This window comes from Prionailurus bengalensis, chromosome B3 (assembly GCF_016509475.1).
Source record: "Prionailurus bengalensis isolate Pbe53 chromosome B3, Fcat_Pben_1.1_paternal_pri, whole genome shotgun sequence".
NCBI lineage: Eukaryota > Metazoa > Chordata > Mammalia > Carnivora > Felidae > Prionailurus > Prionailurus bengalensis.
The window spans coordinates 4,241,705-4,256,053 of NC_057355.1; the positions used below are offsets into that span (position 1 = coordinate 4,241,705).

The window sequence follows — 14,349 nt, forward strand, 5'->3', positions numbered from 1 at the left end:
AGACGAGGCCCCCGTGGGTGCTCAGGTGTGCAGCTCTGGGCTGCAGGGGCCCCCGGAAGCCTGCCTTTCTGGAGCCGCGAGAATTAAAGATCATTCTGGGGAGTGGGCCCTCCACCTGTTCGGGGGCCTCAGCTGGCTCCTCTGTGGTGTGGGGACTGTGTTCTCCGTGGTGTTGTCTGAGCTTAGCCCCACGTCCCATTCAGGGTGGGGAGCCCCCCTCGTGGGCCCCGTCACGCACCCACGCGGTCTGCGGCACTGGGTTCCCTTCCCCCGTGTGGCATCCTGTGGCACTCGTGGGCCTGGGTTGAGCACAGCTTTCTCCCCTAGCGGGCCCTGCGTGTCCCGAGGGACGGTTGGACTCCTGCCCTACTTTGGCACAGACAAGTGACTCCTGTGAGACAAAAGTGATGATTAATTGAGTTTGGCTTTGTCAGAGCTTCCTCTTTTTTTGTTTTTATGTTTTGTTTTCTTCTTTCAATCTTTTTTTTTTTTTTCCTAAAAGCAGGCATGCCTCACCAAGGATGGAATATTCTGGAAAACTAGAATTGGAATCCCACGAGTCTGATTGAAAGCCGTACCACTCGCTTTAAGGAAGGGAGCTAAAAAAAGCCACTCCTTGGCTTCTCCCATGAATTTTAAATGTCCTGGAAGCTTTGCCCACAAAGGAAACAATGTCTCATTCCTTAAATAATTAAGTAGAGTATCCTGAGAATGGGGTGTCACCCAGGCCTGGTCACGCTGGAGCCTCTGGGGGCCCGTCCCTCAAGGGGAGAGCCTGGTGGGCGCCCCCGGAGGTTCTCCTCAGGAGAATCAGAAAATCGGTGTGGTTTCCGACAGCTGCCTTTCATGCATTCGGTGAAATTGGCACCACCCTGGCGATGTCCCGAAAGAGGATGATGGTGGCCAGCTTTGCCCTGAGAGGCTCCGTCCATCCGTCGTTTGTGTCACGGTCTTATGTGTAGTTGGCCTTCTGTGTCCCCTCACTGCCACGTGACTGCCCACGAGAGAGGACAGTGGCCTCAGGCCAAGCCTGTATCCTCGCAACCACTGTCATACTGGCACTGGCTTCTGTGTGTACTTGGTAGAAATTTCTGGAAAACGTGTGTAGGGAAGAGAAGGCTACTCCTGGCAGAAAGCCTTCCCTCCAGGAGCAGCGGTGGGATCTCAGCACTGGCCGGCTATTCCCCCGCTGTCTGCCCCACTCTGTGATCACCCAGGATCTATGTCACCAAGGCCACAGAATGGCACGTGCCAGGCAGACGTAGGGTCATAACAGACGGTCATTGTGGCATCTTTGTCTGTTTCTGTAGAAGAGCGAGTTCAGCCAGGGTGAGGGGAACTGTCTTTATTGCGTATTTCCCTAAAGGTTTATGATTTATGGATGAGGAAACCGGGGTTCAGAGAGGTTCAGTTGGTGAAGGGAAGACCGCTGGGCCAGATCTGGTGGGGCTGGTGACCAAGATGTGTGTCGTTCGACTTCTGAGGCTCATGCTCTGCGAAACTTCTGCAGTTTGGCCAGGAAGACGGCCTTTGTTTCAAAAGTTCAACTTATGGTGGGGCGCCTGGGTGGCTCAGTTGGTTAAGCATCTGACTTTGGCTCAGGTCATGATCTCGAGCCCTACATCGGTCTCTGTGCTGACTGCTCAGAGCCTGGAGCCTGCTTCACATTCTCTGTGTGTGTCTCTCTCTCTGTCTCTGCCCCTCCCCTGCTCACACTGTGTTTCTCTCTCAAAAATAAATAAACATTAAAAAAAAAAAAAAAAAGAAAGTACAACTTGTGCCCTAAACCTTGGTTTAGAAGGATGTGTCCCCAGGAAATTCTGTCAGTACACCTGTATCTTTTTTTTTAAGTTTATTTATTTATTTTGAGAGAGAAAGAGAGAGCAGACATGGGGGAGGTGCAGAGAGAGAGAGAGGGAGAGAGAGAATCCCAAGCAGGCCCCTCGCTTTCAGCACAGAGCCCGATGTGGGGCTCGATCCCATGAACTGCGACATCATGACCTGAGCCAAAGTCAAGAGTTGAGTGCTTAACCGCCTGAGCCCCCCAGGCACCCCCGTCAGTACGCCTTTAAAAGGGAGGGTTCGAAGCAGGGATTTGCTCCGACGTGCCCTCACAGCTGTTCACACATCTGTCTGAGTGTTCCACAGATTTCTTCCCCCCAGAATCTACTGAGCCGTCGTTCTTGTCTTTCCTTCCTCATCCTTCTGCCTCCCACTTTCTCCCTGGGTCCTTTTATTCTCAGATTTCAGTGGACATTCTCAGAAAGATTTAATTCTTTAGTGTCGTTGAAACGAACGTTGTGATCACATCTACCGAGACGGGTTTCAGATCACGCGATAGGAATCTACATTCTGCGTCTCCAATAAGTAAGTCCCTGTGGGCCTCCGTCTACATGTGATCAGTTCTGTGGGCCTCCGTCTACATGTGATCAGTTGTATCCGTATCAATCTGGACAGGAGCAGGGCTGTAAGTTCTGCAAAACCCACGTGCTCACCCTCTTCGTGGCAGCAGGTCAGGATCTCTCAGATTTGTCAGTGGTTCTTGCTGTACGTGGTTGTCTGCTCTCTTTGCCTCAAAGATGCATGAGAGCCCTTCCTTCCTTCCTTCCTTCCCTCCTTCCTTCCCTCCTTCCTTCCTCCATTCCTTCTTTCTTTCCTTCCTTCCTTCCTTCCTTCCCTCCTTCCTTCCTTCCCTCCTTCCTTCCTTCCTTCCCTCCTTTCTTCCTTCCTTCCTTCCCTCCTTCCTTCCCTCCCTCCTTCCTTCCTTCCTCCATTCCTTCTTTCTTTCCTTCCTTCCCTCCTTCCTTCCCTCCTTCCTTCCTTCCTTCCCTCCTTTCTTCCTTCCTTCCCTCCCTCCTTCCTTCCTTCCTCCATTCCTTCTTTCTTTCCTTCCTTCCCTCCTTCCTTCCTTCCCTCCTTCCTTCCTCCCCTCCTTCCTTCCTCCCCTCCCCTCCCCTCCCCTCCCCTCCCCTCCCCTCCCCTCCCTCCCAAGTGCTCTAGCTGTGATGTTGTAGCTGGGACTCTCCCGCCTGTAATAGAAGGTTTTGCCCATGAGACCTAACTGGGAAAAGTGCCTCAGTGATGGGGTTTTCAGGCCTGGTTTTCCAATCAAATGGCACTTGGTCTCCATAGAAGTTGAGGGTTTCAAGCCCCTTCGTCCTAGGTAAGGGGTCAGACTGAGTCTGAAGTAGTGAAATGTGGTGTTCTCCATGCATCTTGTAAAACTTGTTTGGTTTATTCATCTGCCCCTTTCCCTGGAGCCGGTCTCTCACCCACGAATGGTTAAACTAACCCAGGGAATGGCAGGTGCAGCTTGAAGAGGAAGAGACAGGCTGGAAATTGACCTGATACCTAGATGGGACCTTGTTAAGTGTGGGTTGTTTTTTGGGTTTTTTTTTTGTTTTTCCTAGAAGAAGTTCATGGTGAGGGTCTTCTAGGAAATCGGGTTTTAGAATGAAAATTTTCAAGTGATCTCTGGAGCTGTTCTTGGTAACTGATATCATCAGATTCTCCTGATCTGTAGGACCACATCTTTGCATGGCAGAGACAGAAACCACTGTTTGTGCTCCTATCTCTGTGTCCAAGGGCTTCTGGTGTGTCCTTGGGTTTATCAGAGCCAACAGCTTAGTTTAGGTCGCCTGGGTCAAGTTGGCAGCCAGCGGGAGCGGAGCTGAGCTCCAGGTGGAGGTTACCTTGTAAACAGCAGTTAGCCCAGCAGTGAGTGCCTTACGTCCTACCTGTGCTCCAGCATCCAGTCAGTTAAGTAATATTTGCCGAGTACCTCCAAGAGTGGCTGAGATGGATTTGGCCCTGTCCTAGTAGGGAAAGTGGATGTTGAGTAATTACAAAACAGTTCATTATAATTCACTAATTCAACAAGTATTTGTTTAGTGTCTATATTTGCACTAAGAGCTCTTCACTTATTGAGGATATCGGTAACCAGACAGACGAGGAACCCTGTCTTCATGAAGCTCATGTTTGAACGACACGTACAATAAGTTAAAATAGAACAAACAGGGGCGCCTGGGTGGCTCGGTTGGTTGAGCGTCCAACTCTTGATTTCGGCTCAGGTCATGATCTCACAGTTCAGGAGTTTGAGCCCCACATGCTTTGGATTCTCTTTCCCTCTCTCTCTGTCCCTCCCCTGCTCACTTGCTCTTTCTCTCTCTCTCTCTCTCTCTCAAAATAAATAAACTTTAAGAAGTGAGTCAAATATAACAAGTAAATTTTGTGGTGTAAGGGAGGAATACTTTTCCTCTCTTCCTTTTCAGATTCTTTGCTGGTCTAATAATTTAAATGGACATAAAACAGATTAAGAAGAGAAAATGTTAACTATGTACGGGAGCCCCAAAGATACGGGGCTCGAAGAAGCGACCAAAGCAGGCAGGCTTTTCACCTTTTAGACAAAGAACCAATAAACTTGGGCAGAATTGAGGAGACAGGTTTGAGCTTGGTGTGCTGGATGAGTGAAGAAGTAACAGGGTTTGGTTACACAGCCTTTGAGCCTTGGATTTCCTGTCTCTGGTGATTAGGATGCCCTTCGTCCTCCTGGTCCAGGGAGGACATCTTCACATGGGAGACTCACCTCCTGCTTTTAGGGAGACAAAGAAGACTCAGATTATCCTTCTCGAACCTGTAACTTTAGGGGCACGTGGGTGGCTCAGTCGGTTGAGCATCCGACTTGTGATTTCGGCTGAGGTCATGATCTCACTGTTCGTGAGTTCAAGCCCCGCATCAGGGTCTGTGCTGACAGTGTGGAGCCTGCTTGGGATTCTCTCTCTCTCTCTCTCTCTCTCTCTCTCTCTCTCTCTCCCCCCCCCGCCCCTCCTCCCCTAAAATAAATAAATAAACTTAAAAAAAAATAAAGTGACCTTAATTAAAAATAACAAGTATGCCAAAGCGTTGTATTTGGGGGTGGCAGGTGTTAAGTGCCATGGGAAACCAGTGGGTAAAGATGGCTGGAAGTATGATAGGCTGGGCTGGAGGGGGTGTCTGCTTGCAGAGGGAGAGGCAGGAAATGAAGATTCTGGATAGGCTGGAATTACAAATACCGGGCAGGTTATGACTGAGGGTTGCAGGGCTGAGGGGGGAGAAAAGGTGGGGGGAGGCTCATCTGTGTGTGTGTATTGAAATGACTGAGAAGGCTGGAGTCATGTAGGACAGAGGGATGAGGCCTAGAAGCTAAAATCATGGAGAAGTGACCGAGTGACACGGGGGTTGCTGATTGGCTGCGCTGAGGGGTGGTGGACTGGGAGGGGTAGGGGGTAGGGTGGACGGGGAGGGATAGGGTGGTGGCTGGGGAGGGGGAGGGGGTAGGGGCGGATAGGGAGGGGGCGAGGGCAGGGGGGTGGGTGGGGAGGGGTAGCGTGGTGGGTGGGGAGGGGTAGCGTGGTGGACTGGGAGGGGTAGTGGATGACAGCCGGAAGAGGAGAGATTGAAAGCTGGGGAGTTTTGGGGGGAGGGAAAAGGTGTCTGGAGGGGCAGCGAGGAAAACAGTGGTCCGGCCGGGTGCAGTGCTCGGAGGGGGAGTTACAGGGCGGGCAGTCGGGGTCTGGGGGCTGCTGTGTTACAGTATTTTATAATAAATATGTATTTGGTCGTCTTCCCCTCCCTGGCACAGAGCTCCTAAAACCTTTGGAATTTCCCCGAACTGAGAGCCGGAAAGGTGTCTTTTGTTATGTTAACGAGGTGGCTTTTGGAAAGGTCCTGAGGAAGGCAGCTGGCGGAGAGGGGGAGGGGGGTGAGCCCGGCCTGTGGGGACGCGGTTGGAACTTTCAGTCCCCGCCCCCTTCGAGGAGTAGACCTGGCTGGAGTCTGCATCAGCTGGCAGTAGCCAGTGATGTCATCAACTATGCCTACGTAATGAAGCCTCCATGAAACTCCAAAAGGGTGGCTGGGAGGGCTGCTGGGTTGGTGAACACATGGAGATTTGGGGATTGTGGCGCACCCCGAGGGCATGGAGACTCCGCACCCCGTCCCCACAACGTGCCTCGTGAGTCATTTCCATCTGGCTGTTCCTGAGTGACATCCTTCCAGAACGAGCTGGTGATCTAGTGAGTACAAAGTTTCTCTGAGTTCTGTGAGCCGCTCTAGCAGATCGATGAGCCCAAGAAGGGGGGGTGGGAACCTCCTAGGTACAGCTGGTAAGTCAGGAGCACAGGTGACAGCCTGGACTTGCAGTTGGCAGCAGAAGTAGGAGCGAGGGGGCGGGCACGTGGGCTGAGCCCTTCCCCCGTGGGGTCTGAGACTGCAGGTAGACCGTGTCGGAACTGAGGTGGATTGTAGGACACCCAGCTGGTTGTCTCAGAGAACTGCTCGGTGGTGGTGGTGGTGGTGGGGGAACCACACATTAGGCAGCATCTTAGCTTGCCTGAGGAAGTGCCATTTGAGAGGGTGGCAGGTGGGAAGGTGTGGTCCAGGGACGGCCAAAGGGAGTAGGTACTTTCAGGGCCGCACCCAGAAGGAGGCCTGCCTCACGTTGGCGCCGGGAGTGGGGGTGGGGTGCATGGAGCTTGGGAGAAAAGGAGGTTTCCCAGGGTATTTGTTTAGTGCTGTGGAAAGAAGAGATCTGTTTTGGTATTGGGAGGCTGCAGAGAGACCCTGGGGGGCCCAAGGGAGGTTTTCTGTAGCCACCCAGGAGGCGGGCTATTGAAACAACAGGTGAGCCCCACCTTACTGATCTGGTGGTTGGTTGATCAACATGGTCCAGACGGGCCTCCAAGGCACCTTTCGGGTCTGTGAGCCCTTGGTCAGGAACTGGAGCTCAGACAGAATTTTCTGGACTCTCTGCTGCCTACTGGGACTTGGGGAAGGGCTGTGGGGATGCTGCAGGAAGGCAGCCTGTGTGAGAGACAGATAAGGATGAGTCTGTCTGCTCAGGGACCTGCCGAGTTCCTCAAGAGCGTCTCAGCCTGACCGTGGTGATAGGGAGAGGGGAGAGTGGCCGGGCCATCTAGGGAGGGGGTCAGTGGAGCACGGGTGTGGGACATCACTGGCAACACGCAGAATAGACTGGCATGAAGGGTGCCTGAAGCCCTGTGTGTTGGGCTCAGGCAGTTTAGGTGACTGTCACTTCATGACTATGGCATTGGGCAGGTTACTGTAGTGTGCCCCCCTTTCTGTTTTCGTCTGTAAAATGAGCAGTCAGATGCTGATTTCTCAAGGTTGGTGGGAAAATCAGGTGAGCTATGACGTCAGTGCCCAGCAGGATCAAGGCACACAGTGGGAGACGGCACCTGCTAAAGCCTTCGGAAGTACCTCCAGGAGGTTCTGCTGAGACGGGAGGGGAGGATTGAGGCATTGCTGTGTGACCATGGAAAGGTATTTCCACCTGAAAAAACACAGAGGAGGGGAGCATGTGAATGTGCACACAAACCCGCGCATCTGAGAATGCAAGCTTGATGCAGAGCACTTGGAGAAGATAAAAACGAAGTGGGGAGAAGTCTACACACAGCCATCTGGCCCTTTGGAGGAGACGGGCGACGTGTCCTTGGTGCAAGGGAACAGGCACGGGCTGTTCTGGGGCCAGACTCTGGGCCGCACACACGGGCCCCAGCTGGCTGGCACCTGCCGGCTGCCTCATTCTGCTAAAAGCCGAGCATCAGACCTTTTCTGAAAGAGAGAAGAAACCAGAGAAGACCCAGTTCTGTAGTCCCGCATTGGGTGGGTTATAACCTGGAGCCCACACACAGCAACCAGAGCATTCCACAGAGTGACGGGGGACACGACATGCTTCTGTTAGACACTTATTTCTGTCTGTTGCAGACCTACCGGGACTCTGGACGTTTTCCTTCCAAACCTGAAGAAGTAGGACGTATTTGCTGGGTGCTTGCTCCTGTCCTCTCTTGTTCTCTCCTTCTCTCTCTCTCCTCTGCTCTCTCTTCTTCTTCTTTTTTTTTTTTAATGTTTATTTTTGAGAGAGAGAGAGAGAGAGAGAGGGGCAGAGAGAGAGAGACAGAATCCCAAGCAGGCTCCAGGCTCTGAGCTGTCAGCACAGAGCCCGATGCGGGGCTTGAACCCACAAACCACGAGATCATGACCTGAGCCGAAGTCAGACGCTCAACCGACTGAGCCACCCAGGCGGCCCTCTCTCTCCTTTGTCGAGACACATTTACTGCTGCCAGGTTCTGGCTGTGACACGGCACAGAAGATGTGGTCAGTGGCCATCGAGCTCACGCTGGCAGAGTTGGGCTTTCAGGCCAGGCAGGGCACATTGGAAGAGGTCACCTGTGCCGCACACTGGGTAAGATTAGGGAGGAGGTTGCCGGTAGGGAAGCCATATGCTGGGCCTCCAGCCCTGGCGCTGGGGCGGTCGATGCGTCTCGGGCCCATGTGTGTGCGCGTGCCTGGGAGGAGAGCGTTACCTGCCAGGTCTGCTGGAGAGAGAGTTTCCACTGCTGTCCAGCAAGGACCTGCCTTCCTACCCTGTGGCAGTGCCAGGATCCCGCCAGCTGGCAGCTCGTCCGAGTTCACTCAAAGCTCCTGGCTTCAACTTTGAGCTCTTCCTCTGTCAAGGCCCTGCGGGGCCTTTGGAAATGCAGACCGATCCCTGCTCAAGGGGGCTCCTCCCCCAGTCTGGGGGGTATGACACACGACTAGGTTCCCCCCCCCCCCCCCAAACGAGACAGAGTGGGAGGGTGCAGAGAGCTGGGCTCCAGGGAGGGAACGCGGTCTGGTGGTGGAACCAGGTGCTTCAGATGGAAGAGGGGACTGGTTTGCACTTTGCCTTGACGGATGAGAGGATTCTGACCGGTGGGGGGGTGGGCACACACGAGAGGCATCGCCTGAAGGCACAGGGACTTCTGTCAAGCCTGGAGGTTGGGTACAGGGATCGACGGGGAGGAGACCACAAAGTCAGGTGGAGACAAAGGCTGGTGAAGATTCGAATTCCAGCTCCGGGGGCTGCCTTCAGAGCCTGTTGGTGAATAGCTGGACAGGGTGGACGCCTGTGGTTGGTTTGAATGGGATGCGGCCGACACGGCGTCGGACAAGGGGATCCGGCACAAAAACGGCTGCCTTCATTCGTGGGTCATTGTTTGAGGTCTACAAGGGCTAACTTTCCGTGGACCGCGGCCTCTCGCTCCTTCCGAGCCCGCGTATGCCTCGTGTTGTGAGGCACTGTGGGCGCAGACTATTTCTGTGCTCCTTCAAACGCCCGTGTTTATTTTTAAACTGGGGCCTTTGTGAAACAGGGATGTATCCTGCGGGCTTTGCTTTTGAGTAAAAAGGTTCTCTTGGACTGATGGAACCAGCAAAAGATGTGCTCGATTTAAAGCTGTCCATTCTTTTCATTTAACGCCTCCACGCATGCATCCGGCATTAGAGGGAAGGCCACCGAGGCACTTTGCTTGTTTAAAAGAAAAAATCCTGGAAAGAGGAAACTCGCATGCCGTTTCCCACTTCCTCCGCATGCACCGGCAGATCCGCGCCTCGAGCAGCGGAGCTCGGACGGGGAGGGCCCGCAGGAGTCGGAGGTCGGACAAGGTGGGCTGTGAGTCTGAACCCTGCTATACCGCCACCCCCCCCCCGCCGAGCCCTCCCCACTCAGCTCCCACCAAGAGGAGTCAAGGACGAGGGGCTTAGAATAGAATGTCTGTTATCTCTTCAGCATATGCAAGTTGTAACTGAAAAATGAACGAGAGTAACTCAGCGTCCAGGATGGGAGATTCAGCACACACGACTTCCCTCCGCCTTCCCTCCGCAGAACCCATTAAAATGATAATAAAACGATTACTAGCAGCATAATCCTACGGCCGGGAACTGCAGGGAATTAGCAGGAGCTGAGAGATTGCAGCACATTTCCGGATGATAGAAAGCAGGCAGGGGAATGGTAATGCCAACGGTGTGTCAGAGGAGCCTGAGTACGGGGGCGGGGGCTGGGGGGGTGGGGGTGGGGTGGGCCGGGGGGGGGGGGGGGGCCAGTCCGCCCTGCGGACTCCAGAGGGTCTCTTGACCAAGCCCACAGGTCCAGCCCAGGGCAGGAATGGGAAGTCGTTCTAAAAGCTGGAACTTTAACACTTTTTTTTTTTAAATGTTTATGCTTTGAGAGAGAGAGAGAGCGCGCAAGCAGGGGAGGTTCAGAGAGGGAGGGAGACCCAGAATCCGAAGCAGGCTCCAGGCTCCGAGCTGTCAGCGTGGAGCCCGATGTGGGACTTGAACTCATGAACCCTGAGGTCATGACCTGAGCTAAAGTCAGATGCTCAACGGACTGAGCCACCCAGGCAGCCCTGGAACTTTCCTCGGCACTCCTACAGACACTGTGTTTAGTAGGAGAGAATGAGGACGAGCGTACTTACTGGCAGAGTCCAGGCTGGGAGTGCGGGCTGGTTGGTGTTGTGGGAGTGAAGTCTGCGCTGGTCTGGCGTGGCCCCGGGGCGGGTGGATGGTGTTCCAAGCCGTGGTACTAGGGGTGACCAGCTGGGGTGAGCATGTGGAGTGCCAGGGCATCAGGGAGTCAGGAGTCAGGAAGGGCCAGCGAAATAAACTTCTCATCAGATGGAACGGAGGCAGGATACTAGTAAGGCTCTGAGCGAAAAGCATTTGGTAACTATTGAAAACAAAAATTTCATATCCAGTGTGGTCGACTGAAAAACGCCCCCCCGCCCCCCGCCCCCGGTAGATATTCCATCCCAGTCTCTGCAACCTGTAGATGTGACCATGTATGATAAAAGGGTCTTTGCGGATGGGATTAAAGTAAGGTCTTGAGATGGGGAATTACTTGGAGATGCTAAGCTGAGGGCTTTGAGCCTGGAGGAGGGTGGACATTGGTTCTTCCCCAGAGCCTCTGTGGGGAGCACGGCCCTCCTGGCATTGCAGTTGTAGCCCGGAGACATTGACTGCGGCCCTCTGGCCTCTTCACTGTGAGAAAATAGGGTCCTGTTGTTTAAAGCCACCAAGTTCTGATTTGTTGCAGTGGCCCTAGGGAACTGACATACCTTGCCAAACCAGTCAGGTATAAAGGCAGTTACATTTAAAAAAAAAATTTTTTTTCAACGTTTTTTATTTATTTTTGGGACAGAGAGAGACAGAGCATGAATGGGGGAGGGGCAGAGAGAGAGGGAGACACAGAATCGGAAGCAGGCTCCAGGCTCCGAGCCATCAGCCCAGAGCCCGACGCGGGTCTGGAACTCACGGACCGTGATACCGTGACCTGAACTGAAGTCGGATGCTCAACCGATTGAGCCACCCAGGCGCCCCTTACATTTTTTTTTAGTTTATGTTTTGAGAGAGAGAGAAAGAGCACGAGCAGGGGAGGGGCAGAGAGAGAGGGAGACACAGAATCCAAGGGAGGCTACAGGCCCTGAGCTGTCAGCACAGAGCCCGACGTGGGGCTCGAACTCACAAACCGCGAGATCACAACCTGAGCCAAAGTCGGACGCTTAAACCACCTGAGCCATTCAGGCGCCCCATAAAGACAGTTACAGATGTGCAGGTCCTTAAGGGTTGCTTCCCACTCATTTTGAGTGTCCACACCAGCAAAACAAGGGTGAAAACAACCCTGAAGGAGGCAGTGGGAGGCAGAGAGATTTGGTGGCTTCCAGGAGTCCAGAGAAAAGAACTCCCAGACAGACGGCTGTCAGCAGGCCTCCGCAGCACCTGGTACAAGTTAGAACTGAGAGTCGTTGGTTCCAAGAATAATATCTTCAGGACAGACACTGAAATGGATTCCAGACGATGGACAGAACGCACAAGAAGCTGGAAGACAGTAGGGTTGTGGGGGATGGGCTGTGTTTCTTTCTCTCAGGAGGAAAAAGAAGGCAACAGAAAACCCCACAAAAAAAAAAGCAGTCACCAGCATGTCTTCTTCCAAATATGAGGCACACTAAGATATTGCCTGCTTTTATTAAAAAAAATTGTAAGTAAACCCTATGCCCAACACGGGCTTGAACTCACGACTCCAAGATCAAGAGTCGCATGCTCTACCCACTGAGCCAGCCAGGTGCCCCTATACTGCCTGTGTTTGGAACGGTTGGGAGAGCACGAACAAGCTTCTCTTTGACCTTGATTCTGGGAGCTTTTTTTCTTTGAGGAGCACTTGGCTGTTGACATTGGAACTGTACAGGAAGAAATATGAGCCTAGCACATTTCTTGGCTCTGCAGGGAACAATATTTGTATAGTCATAATGTTCTCTTTTTCAGGTGGTTACACCGTACTCTCGTGTTAATTTATTGACTTAACGCTTCCGGGTACTGGCCGTTCCATATAACTTCTGTTGACCTTTTTGTAAATAAGGCTGGAATCTGAGGTCCACTCGACCCATGGAGCCTCTTTGCTGGAAGAGTTGGAGAACTGAATTGTTACCCTAGGAATGTATCATCATGCATGGGGAGGGCAGAGGCCTCCCGTGCAAGAGTGGTGGCCCGGTGCTGAAGGGAGGGTGGCTCCTTACTGTGCTGGGCACCAGGCCAGCCACCGAACGTGCCCGTGGGCCTTCTGATCCTGTATTGCTGAGAGCGGCCTGGTGCTTTCCGGAGCAGGGGCCTGTGGGCGGGAAGGAATGTTGGGGGGCGCTTGGGGGCTGACTTGTGGGTCTGCGGGTCTGGTACAGATGGGAGAGACCTGAGCTTATTTATCTACTGACAGAAAGGATCCAGACACAGAAAGACGCTATACTCATCAAGTTTGGCGTTTCCCAGTCTTTTTTCACGTCACGGACACATGGCACACGGGTAAAAGGGCGAGACCAGTCATGGTCAGAAGTGACCCCCCGGGCGTTCCAGTTGTCCCAGGCTCAGCTCTGCACCCGGAGGCTCGGGGAGATCTCGTTGTCAACAGGCTCTTTGCTCTCAGCCCAAGGACAGGCGAAAGGCGCTCCTTTCTTCAGATACCTTCTGCATATCTGCCGTGTGGCAGCTACTGGGCGCAAGTATGCAGGTGTTTCGTGACCACCCGGAGATGGACGCCCTCGGGATTGTACGCTGCACGGTCATTTGCAAGCCGGCTCAGCGCGGCCGTGCCCCGTTTGAGGACACGGCTCGCAAGGAGGCTGAGGGCCCCGGCTGCGGGGTGCAGCAGGTCCCCGGGTCTCTGGCTTGCCGGTGGATCTGCTGGTGGGAGTCCCTGAACAGGGCTGCCAGGAGAGCTGCTGGCAGGAGAGATGCCGGCAGAGATCAGCCGAGGCACCTGGGCCGCAGGTACAGATGCCTCTCGATGCCCTGGAAGTGAGCGTGTGGAAACAGTCCCTGGAGAAGAACTGGGAAGGAGCAAGCCCCCTGCTAAGAGGGGCCTGGTACTCGAGTAGTAAACGGAAACGAGGCTGGGGTGGGAGGGCAATCTGAGTGCCCCAACGAGATCGCGCCGCCCTACAGGGTCCCTGGCAAACACCTCTGGTGGCCACACCTGAGTCCCAGTACCCGTACCCTCGGGTGTCGGCTTTCTGTGCTCCGTGCTCGCCTGGAGTGGGCGCGGTGAGCGCGGTGGGGGAGGGTGGTACCGCATTCACGTCTTGTCCCCCCGGCCAACTGTTGGATCTTTGAAGGGCTCTACGAGCGCAGTGGAGTGGACGTGTGGGTGACGCGGGCTCCAACAGCCCTGCCAGCTCCCGGCCCCCTGGGTTTTCTTTGGGGATTCTCCATGATACCCGCAGGGAGGGTGGTGCACCTGTCCTGCAGGCTGGCTCCCTCCTGCGGAGCTTTGTCCTCAGCAGCTGTCCCAGGGCTGACCCCAGGGACCAGAAGAGGCCTGTTTTGGGGCCCCACCCCTGTCCTTTTGAACCAGACAAGCTGGTTTACACTTTTGCCCTTGACGATTGTGGGACATAACAGGGGTTTTGCCTTGCTGGGCACGAGTGATAGAATTTCCACGTCACATCAAAGCCAAAGAATGTAGTTTAGCAAATGTTTTCGACCTGCCGCACTCGTGGGACTGCAACAAAGCAAGGGCGGGGGGCGGGGGGGGGAGGTGCCCTGTTCCTGTGCATCCACGTGTCCGAGTAAGCTCCTGCAGCTCTAGAACAATGGGTTTATTTTTATATTCTAGATTTTCTTCCCTCAAGACATCCAGTGCTTCAGCCTTGTAGTTAAGTTCTGAAGGTGTCATTTTCTCCCGTGTGTGTGCACACGGGGGCCTTGTTCCTGCCCCCAAGGGACAGATCCACCCCACCCCTACTGCCCCTCCCCCTTCACCCACCCCACCCCTCCCCAGTCCCTTTCCCCTCTCCCTCCTCCTCCCCCCACTCCCTCCCCCTTCCCCCCACTGCCCCTCCCCTAGTCCCCTCCCCCTCCCCTTCCATTCCCCTTCCCCCCCCCTCACCCCTCTTCCCCACTGCCTGCACCCCCTGGGTGCACCTTCAGTGTCCTTGGGCACAAAGGGAAGTGGCTGTCCAGCCATTCCCACCCGGGGGCCTGGGA

General features: G+C 54.2%; 1 protein-coding gene across 5 annotated transcripts in view; it reads left to right on the forward strand.

Annotated features, from left to right (window-relative positions):
- The window catches only part of HOMER2 (homer scaffold protein 2), a 106,749-nt gene that overhangs the window by 32,260 nt on the left and 60,140 nt on the right, over nt 1-14,349 (forward strand). The window contains exon 1 of one of the 5 annotated variants that reach the window (XM_043554649.1): nt 5,881-6,053. The exons of the other annotated variants lie outside the window; for them this stretch is intronic. The gene's annotated coding sequence lies outside the window, so the exon portion shown is untranslated. Of the gene's footprint in view, nt 1-5,880; nt 6,054-14,349 lie in introns of those variants that run through there. 5 annotated transcript variants of the gene reach the window in all.